The sequence below is a fragment of the Labeo rohita genome, chromosome 6 (assembly GCF_022985175.1).
Source record: "Labeo rohita strain BAU-BD-2019 chromosome 6, IGBB_LRoh.1.0, whole genome shotgun sequence".
NCBI lineage: Eukaryota > Metazoa > Chordata > Actinopteri > Cypriniformes > Cyprinidae > Labeo > Labeo rohita.
Window position 1 is genome coordinate 1,208,528 of NC_066874.1, and position 10,174 is coordinate 1,218,701.

General features: G+C 37.2%; 1 long non-coding RNA gene across 1 annotated transcript; it reads left to right on the plus strand.

Annotated features, from left to right (window-relative positions):
* Positions 1 to 7,492: 7,492 nt before the first annotated feature.
* On the plus strand, positions 7,493 to 8,566 carry LOC127166352 (uncharacterized). Its single transcript, XR_007827890.1, has 2 exons — positions 7,493 to 7,690; positions 8,459 to 8,566. It is a non-coding gene; the product is annotated as an uncharacterized LOC127166352 (long non-coding RNA).
* Positions 8,567 to 10,174: the final 1,608 nt, after the last annotated feature.

A 10,174-nucleotide genomic window follows, 5' to 3' on the forward strand; every position in this document is an offset into this window, starting at 1 on the left:
TGTATAAATTAACATTCGCTCATATATTATGAACCAACATAAATGAACAATGAACAATAGTATATTTAGAAATTCACATCAGTCTAGATAAATATTGTAAAAAAGTTATTTTGTGTTAGTTTATGATGCGTTAAGTAATATATAAAAATGTAATATTATTGTAGTGTTATCAGATTTTTAATGGGTTTATGAATTTATTTATAATAATATAATACATATAATATAATGTAATATAATTTTTTTAAATTTTGTTTTATTTGTATTAATATATTAATAAATTCAAAAACTATTGTAGTGTTGCAAGGTTTTTTTTTATCTTGCATTTAAAAGTTGATTATTATTAATAATTAGCAGTGCAAATAATATTTAATATTAATAATAATAATAATAATGATAATAATAACAATAATAATGTTTAGTAATATTAATAAATATTATTAAATAATAATAATAACACTTTAGTATAGGGACCAATTCTCACTATTAACTAGTTGCTTGTTAGCATGCATATTACTGGCCTGTTGATTGTTGGTGCTTATAAAGCACATTTTCTGCGTGACTTTATTTTAATTTTAATTATTATAACTACCTTGCTAACTATTAATAAGCAGCAAATTAGGAGAATATTGAGGCAAAAATCATAGTTAATGGTTTGTTAATGGTGAGAATTGGACCTTAAAAAAAAACTGTGACTGTAACAAGGATAAAGCAATTGGATTTTATAACTGAATGATTGATAATGTGACATTGTAGCAAATTCCTAAATGATATTTAGAAAAAAGTAACCTGTGGTTACTTATACAGTATATCGGTCAGATAGTCAATTCCACTCTGAGCGGGTGGTTATTGAACAATTGGCTACAGTGTATATTTATTTTGACTTTAGTCAAACATCTACATAAGACTGTAAATATGTTGGTATGTGATCTATGGTCTCTGTGATTTGGACTCTAAGGTACTTTGTGAAGTTGCTTACTATCTCCACTGATTCATTCTCAGAGATCATAATTCTTCCCATTTAGTGAGAGACTGTCAGACTGGTTTCCTCCAGAAAGACCTTCCCATTATTGTCTGTGATCAGGCCCACCAAACCTATGAGCTCAGCAAACTTCCCAGTAAAGCTGGAGCCATGAGAAGAGAGCGTAGGGGAAGATCAGCAGCGGGCCCAGCACAGAGCCCTGGGGGACGCCTCAGCGGAGAGTGAGGGTCAATGATATTCAGCTGCCCTTCCTCACCACCTGGAGTCTGCCTGACAGGAAGTCCAGGATCCACCGGCAGACGGGGGTGTTAAGACGCAGGTCCCGGAGCTCGTTGACGAGCCTGGAGGGAACGATGCTGTTTAATACAAAGCTGCGATCAATCAATAACATCCTCACATAATTCCTGCGCTCCAAAGGCTGGTATGCGCTACAAGATTTCTAAGTCTTCCGTTGTTTGCAAAATGAGACTCTGTATACACAGAAAATGCAGTTTCAGAGCGGCGAGGGTTAAAGATACCAACCTGACGCTTCCTGTCCGAGTGTTTGGATTCCTGTTGATTGTATCAGCAGTTTATGTTAGGCTAAAAGAGAAGGAAGTCAGGCGTTTGCTCAAAGTAAACCTCACCATCGCACAGCTGTTTAAAGTTTACCTGCTGTGAATAAACTCAGTTTAACACGCACACAAACACACCCACTGATGTCCTCTTCGCTGCGGTACCTGTCATTGGTCAGTCAGAATGGACGCTGGAGGCCACATGTTCTACATTGTTCCTTGACACTCTCGTTTTGCTAGCTCGGATTTGTGCAGAATTTTATGTGCTGTGAGTCAGAGGTGTGTTTGTGTGTCTGTGAGAGGAGAAATAATTATACATTGACACATGTTCCTTATTTTTGAAACATATCCTTACTGTCCATTTCCATATATATTTAATATATGTTTTCAAAGTAACAGTCGTTCATGAGACCAGTGACGTTTGATGTCATTGATGTCAAAAGGCAGTGTTTAAAATTTGGGCAAATTCCACACAGTTGTCGTGTGACTTGGGATATAGTGCATGTATACGTGTATGGTGCTTGCTTGATTTTAGACTGCCCATTCCCTTTTAAATTGAAAATCATGAAGAGGATGAAAGTGCAAAAATTCACCTTTTCTGTTCGATGTTGAGCAAAGAAAGTCATATGGGTTTAGAACAACACGAGGGTGAATGAATGATGAACTATTACAAATGTCATACATTACCAGACTCAGGAGAAAATGTTCTGGGTAATTGGAGCACTCTGTCTGTGTGTGTGTGTGTGTGTGTGTGTGTGTGTTTGAGAGAGAGAGAGAGAGAGAGAGAGAGATGAGAACAAGTGATAAGGGTTATCAGTGCAACAGTATGTAATGTTAATCTGTTTGAGGAACTTAACTGTGACCGAAGCAAGTGTTTTTCATTATCATTAAAAAAAAATACAAATGTTTGGAAGGAATCCTGCCTAGAGATGAAGACATGGTAAATAAATTAATTAATTAATTAATAAATTAATAATAATAATAATAATAATAATAATAATTATTATTATTATTATTATTATTATTGTATGTTTCCTGCTCTAATATGCTGTGACTCTAATCTATGGTTACTTTGGTATTCTTTATATTGCTGTGAAAAGCACCACAAAACTTGTGCTTGATAAAATGATACCTGAAATATCCAGCCAATTCCAACTGCATCTTGCAGTATACATATGATAATAATAATGTGACAGATTCATGAAGTGTGCAGTGAACTCTGACATTTACAATCATTAATTGTATCAGTTCTAGAGTTATTCATTTTTTTCTTTGACTCTAGATAGAGGTCTCTAAACGGTCTTAAATATGTCTCGCATGTGCCAGGCAGAACTTTATGATTGCTTGAAACTGAGGCTCACATCATTTATTTTCTTTGGTTGCAGTTCTTCAGTCTTGACAGAAACACACACACCTACATCAGTGAAGGGTCTCTCCGGCCCAGGTCAGTGTGTGTGTGTGTGTGTGTGTGTGAGGAGTCAGAGGAGATTGTGGAACTTGGCAGGATTAGGTGATCCTGGGAAGAAACTTTCCATGGCTTTCCAAAGCCAGAGAATGTCATGGGAATTGTCTCTAAACACAAGCACTGACCCCCCTCTTGACACACACACACACACACTCATAGTCACATATCACCACGGCATGAACTCACTGCATTAACATAAATAGAATGAGAACTGAGAACAACAGAATACAACAAAAGCGCCACTGTGAGAGAGAGAGAGAGAAAGAGAGAGAGAGAGCGTGCACTGAGGATGTGTGGAAGTGTAGAATACAGCGCCATCTACAGGAAACATCAGCTCATGTAGAAAGACACAGATTCAGGCACACTGGAGAACACAATCAAAAATCATTGACAAGAAAAATAAAAAACAATAAAAAATAAAAAGTACTATGGTATTACATTATTTTTGGCATAAAAACATGATGTTTTTGTACCATTGTAGTACTATGTTATTGTTTGAAGCACTATTTATATTCCATTGTTCATGAATATGTCTATTATTCAGCACTGCATGTTAAATAAACTAGAGTACCATGGTATCATCATGTACATATCAAAAATTCAAGTTATGCTAAAATACTTCATAAATGCAAAATGTAATTACAAATTACATTTTCTGCCCTTAATTTATATGACACCACTAGATCAACTAGTAAAAGGAATGCACAGTCCATTTACTATATATTTAAGGTTGTGTTATTTTGTGAATGTAGTCAGTCTGTTCATTCGCAATATAACACAGCCTTGTATTCTTTTGCATTTAAAAGGTTCTATTTTAACTCATCTGTCTCTTTTACAAACTGTAAAAAGACTCTGCATGTGCACCGATAGTTGCATAAACCATTCCTGAACTTTATCAACATTTTAGATTAAAAGGAATGTTTATATCTTAAGTCTTGTAAAATTTTCACCCATTTTAATCAGCTTTTGCCTTCAGTACTTCATTTGAAATGATCCTGCAGTGTGACAAATGAATTTGTTTACCATGTATTCACTCAATTGACAAAAACTGCATAATATTTATAAAAGAATGAGCAAAATACAGTTTAAAATAGTTCTGGATGCAATATAGCATGTCATGCCATAGGAAACTTCGGATATATTTGTGTGTGTGCACGCAGAGTTTGCTCTATGTGATTTTTCTGTTCTCAAATGCGTATGTGTGTGTGTGTGTGTGTGTGTGTCTTCTGTTGTTTGGAAGTGGACGTGTTGTGAAACTGAAGTTGTCAGTGCAGAACTGAGTGGTCATTACAGTCGCTGTGCACTTCAGATCCGCGACTCTGACACCAAATCAATGCTGCTTTTCCACCTTATCAATTAATGCACATGTAATTACAACCGTGAACAATCGGCTCTGAAAAGCCTCTGAGACGAGGCCGCAGCGGTGGCGTGAGGGAGGAGGGGAGAGGAACGGCGGGTCGCGGGCAGGTTCGCCGTCTAACGCGCCACCTGCAACACCTGATCCGGAGTGGGACGCGGGGTCCGCCGTGGGACGAGAGGTCTCGTGTTTATCAGCGCTCTGAACGAGACTTTGGGCGGGAGCCAAGAGGCAAATGCACGACCCGTGAGAGCGGCAGGAATAGAAACAGCTGGGGAAACCTATTAGAGAACACGGCACACGGAATATGCATGTGTGTGCGTGTGTGTGTGCTGCGGGGAGCAGATGGGCCGAGCACCACGATCATTGGTGCATTACCTGCGTGCCTGTTTACAAACAACAACAATGCAGCCTGCACTAATAACCTGCAATCAAACATGACAATTAATATGAGCAGCTAATGTCTGCCCGGGGCTCTCGGCACACCACGCGCTCACCTGCGTCTGCGGGAATCAGCACCGATGCCATCAAACTCCGGCTGCGCCTGTGCAGCTCTGTGGATGGCAGTGCCGCTCCAGATTAGTTTTTTTTTTTTTTTTTTTTTATACAGTCGCTAAGACACTTTTCTCAATACTCAGGTTGCTTTTTCAAAACTCTCCCAACTTTCTTGTTGGCACAGCAGTTTATTTTACACTCAGAACCACCAAAGCAATTCATGCATTTTTCGAATCAAATCATTCTTTCAGCAGTGTGTCATCCTGCAGTATCTGAATGACCCGTCAAATCATGTGTGTTGTTGAGGAGAGTGTGCTTTACTAAGTAATCAAACACACCATTTTAACCTGCTGGACCAGAAAATGGCTAAAAAAATACCACAGTTGCACATTAAAGGAGAGACTCAAGCCATACCACATAGTAACACCCTAGAAACCGTCCAGAACACCATAGCAACTACAACAGCAAACCACCTAGCAACACTTTAACAACCTCACATAACACCTTTAGAAATCTCACAGAACAACTTATCAACTACACAGTGACACCTTAGAAACAATCCAAACACCATGCAACATCCAGAACACTATAGCAACCACACAGAACACCCTGTCAGCTACATAGAACATTACATAGAATACCATGGTAACCACACAGAAAGCCTTAGCAACCACCTAGCAACAACCCAGAATTTTTGCAGAACACTGTACCAACCCCATAGCAACACCTTAGCAACCATGCAGAGCACTCTATGAGCTACATAGCAACACTCTAGCAACCACACAAAACACTAGGCACATAGAACACCATAGTAACCACACAAAAAGCCTTAGCAGACACCTAGCAACACCCTAGCAGTATTGCAGAACACTGTATCAACCACATAGCAACACCTTAGCAATGATACAGAACACTGTATGAGCTAAATCTATCAACAGAAAACCTCAGCAATCACAGCAACATTGTGGCAAACTTGAATAACACCCTAGCAACCACACAGAACACTATCAGCTACATAGCAACACCCTAGCAATATTGCAGAACACTGTATCATCCCCATAGCAACATCTTAACAACCCCACAGGGCACTCTATTAGCTACATAGCAACACTCTAGCAACCACACAAAACACCAATCACATAGAACACTATGGTAACCACACAAAATCTTAGTGACAACCTAGCAACACCCTAGCAATATTGCAGAACACTATTAAACCCCATAGCAACACCTTAGCAAGTGAGTTGTTGTTTTTTATTCTAACTTTCCTCAGAGAATGTAAAACAATTAATATAATCATATTAAAAATTAATATAATCATATTAAAAATTAATATGAGTCTTTCTTTCAGTGGTGTAGGGAATGTTAATGTTTGTGTCACTTTATTTCTTTATTTCTTTTTTTTTTTTAACTATTCCAGTGGCGCTGATAATGAGTTTTACTGTAGTAACAGTACAGTAAATGTGGTATTTTGGTAGTACTGTGGTTACCATGGTGACTATTTTGTCAGGCTGATGCTTCCTACATTGCTCAGATCTGCAGTCAGTAGGGTGTGTGTGTGTGTGTGTGTGTGCGCGCCTTTTAACCCTGCTGAGCTCAAGCTGCTGTTCCTCATGGACCCTGGAGACTGAGATAACACACTCATACATCTCCGTACCACACTTACCATCTCATTTACACACACGCACACTCTCACTCGTATGCATCCACTGCGCTAATATTCCCAGATGGCTCAGTGTGTGTTTGAGAGAGAGTTTGTTTGGCTATCAGAAGTTTGTCTGTGTGTTTAATGCGTGTTCGGGGCGAGCGGTGGGGCGTCACGGCCGCATGAGTGTAAGTGCTGTGATATTAGGGTGAATCGCAGCTATTTTAGGGTCACTGCTTGTTCTGGTCAGCAAGTGTCACTCATGGGTGACTGTAGTGGGTCAGGGTCAAAGGTCACGAGTGTGTGTGTGTGTGGTTGAGGATGGGTCAGTAGATTCATCTGCTCTACAAAATCTCATTTTACACATGGCCTGAACTTCAGACCAATTACTATCAACAGACTGCCTCATTGATCTGAGTGTGTGTGTGTGTGTGTGTGTTCAACAGTGAGTTCAGTGTTGTATTGTGTGTAACACATGTCTGTCAGTCACTCTGTCAGTGCTGTAAATCTGAGCTAACTAGCCATGTGTGATTCACGACTGAGATGTGTGTTTTCAATTTTTTTTAGAAAAATCATCAGAATTCCCCAGGAATATGACAGATTCAATCAACTAAACATCAAGTTTGTGTGTGTGTGTGTGTGTGTGTGTGTTAATTTGTACGAAATGGCTTAAACTGCTGAAACTGACAAAACGTGAATTCATGTACGTACACCCTAGTAAAAAAGTAATAGATTTAAAATGCATTTATTTTATACTGAGTATAGTTCAAGTTAGTGTTGTCAAAAGACCCGGTACTTCGGTACCAAGTCGGTACTAAAAAAAATTAAATGTTACGGTACCAGGTTTTCTTAAGTACCGGTGGTACCGAGCACCCGGTCAACCCGGTTCTTACTGCGCTATGCGAAAAGTACGCACTGCGCAGTTGCGTCTTCTTCATAAAACCACAGAGACACGGCGACTGGTGGTGCTGCTGATGCGGCTGCTCTGAATCCGCTTGTTGTAAAGAAAGGAGGAAGGAGCCACGTGTGGAAATATTTTGTATTTGCGGCTGATGACAAGGGCAACATCACAGATCATCAGAAACCCATTTGCAAACGGTGTCATCGAAGTTCTCTCTCAAAAGGAGGAAATACATCGAACTTAATAAAACACCTCAAAGACCGACACCAAGATTTAATGAAAGAGTTCAAGCAGGTAAGTTTTCATTTAATTTTATATTTAGAGCTTTTGTTATAAAAATTATACCTTAAATAAACATCGCCATTTGCTTAGTTAATCGTTAGCATAAGCGCGGCTAATGCTAACGCGAGAATTAGAATAAACTTCTTTATTAAGTGTTTAATGCTCTTATAGCGTTTATTAAAAAAAAAAAAAAAAAAAAAAAAAAACAGGACATGATAGTGTGGTATTTTTACACACCTGAGGCTTTTAAATGACCTGTGTAGCTAAAATATGTGTGTTAGAGAACAAATGTATGGTTAATGTTTATAGCCTTAAAATCGGTCCATCAGAAAAGCAGTTCTAGGCTATGAAATATAGTTTGCGCAGTTTGATGAGTGAACATTAATTAATGTGTGTGAATGTTGTTTTATACAAACATTTGATCGTTCATGTTTGTTCATTGTGCGTGAAATAATGTTAACAGATACAACTTTTAATTTAAAATAAATTAATACATTTTGAAATTAAGAGAATAATTTCTATGTAACACTTGTTTATTAAGTCATGTTAAATGTTATCTTTTTGTAAAGTGTTTTTAATACGACAGTTTCCGTCTGTGTAACATTGATATCTTACACTCAGTATAAGTAATCTTATCTAACTTTGTTATAAAAAGCTGAGGTTTGTTATTTACTGAAAAGTTATATATAAAGTTCTGTTTAGCTGGTGTCAATCTAATATTGCATTTAGTCAGACTCAGCCCATTGTTTTACTGAAGTATATTATATTTTCCTTTTACAGCTGCAGGCTGAAGAAGACCACGAACCAAACTCCTAAGCAGACAACGGTTCCAGATGCTTTTCAGCAGCAGAAGTACGACAAAAACTCACCTGAGGCAAGAAAACTGAACCGAGCTGTTGCTGAATTCACATGTATGGATCAAGTGCCAGTTTATACAGTGAAAAATGGGGATTTCAGCAAATGCTTCATCACCTCAGCCCAAAATACCAGCTTCCAAGTCAAAACTTTGTTTTATTTTTGTTTGTTATAAATAAAAATAGTGTGTTGTTCAATTCATGTTTTTGTGTTTTGATTTGGTACCGAAATTGGTACCGAGAACCGTGGATTTTCACTGGTATTGGTACCGAATACTGAAATTTTGGTACCGTGACAACACTAGTTCAAGTCTATTAACATATTTACTGACATATCGTTTGAGACTTACTCATCTAAAAATTGTTTTCAAACTATTTGGAGTACTATTTGTGCACAATTCTTAATACTAAGCATAAAATATGTTTTAATGTCACTATTGATGAGGATTGTATGATCTTTATATATTATCGGTCTTTAACTGCAAAATATTCAAAGTGTACCTAAAGTATACGTGCAGTAGTTCCACTTTAGCACAATCAAATGTACTGTACTTACGTATGTCTTTAATTAGACTTCAGCACTACGTCCACTAGTTTAGTATAAAAAAGTACAATAGCAGGGCATTTTTTATAAGTACACAATGTGTAAATATATTTGTAGTATACTTAGTATGAAATAAATGCATTTTAAATACATTTCAGTATATTCATTTTTCACTAGGGCAGGCGTTCTTATCTGACAAGACCCTTCAAATGAATTTATACAGAAAAAAATAATTCAGATTTTTACTTAAATAAAGCAAATTTCGACTTAAAATGTATGATAAATACTGTCATAAATATGATCTACTTTTTAAAGTTATGTTTTTAGTTAGCAAGATGGTATAATGTTTTAGTATTTCTTTAAGTCTCTTCTGCTCACAAGGCTGCATTTATTTGATTAGAAATAGAGTAAAAAAAAAAAAAAAAAAAAAAAAAAATATATATATATATATATATATATGAAAATATTGTGTATTTGTAGTATACTTGGTATAAATAGTATAAAATGTATAAATAGGGGCAGGCATCCTTATTTGTTAAAAAAAAATCATCATATAAAGACAATTAGTTGTTTATTGATGAGTTTATTCTCACTGAATATCATGATTCACTCAGAAATATCATTTTGCAGGGTTAAAATCTCTTTCATCCTGGCTTTGTTTGAGTGTAAACTGTCCATCAGTTAATACATCATCAACATCATGAAACCTTTCTGTGACTGAAGCTCCCATGAGACTCTGACACATTGTGACACACACACAGATGCAGAAGTGTGTGGTACATCATTAATACAGTCACTCTGTTGAAGCGTGTGTGTGTGTGTGTGTGCAGTGTGACTGACATTGTCATGAGAGATCAGAGCAGCATACAGTACATGAAAAATAACTGACAAACACACACTGTTCCAGTGGTTGATCAGTGAGTGTCATATCTGTGGATCAGAGACTGAATCACATACAGTATTACCTGACAGTGCACTGATGTGTGTGTTTGTCCTCTCATCTCATCCTCTCCTGCTCTATTCTCCTCTCAAAAGTGCTGGTAATGCATCATATACACTACTGCTCAAAAGATTTTTTGAAAGAAATTAGTGCTTTTA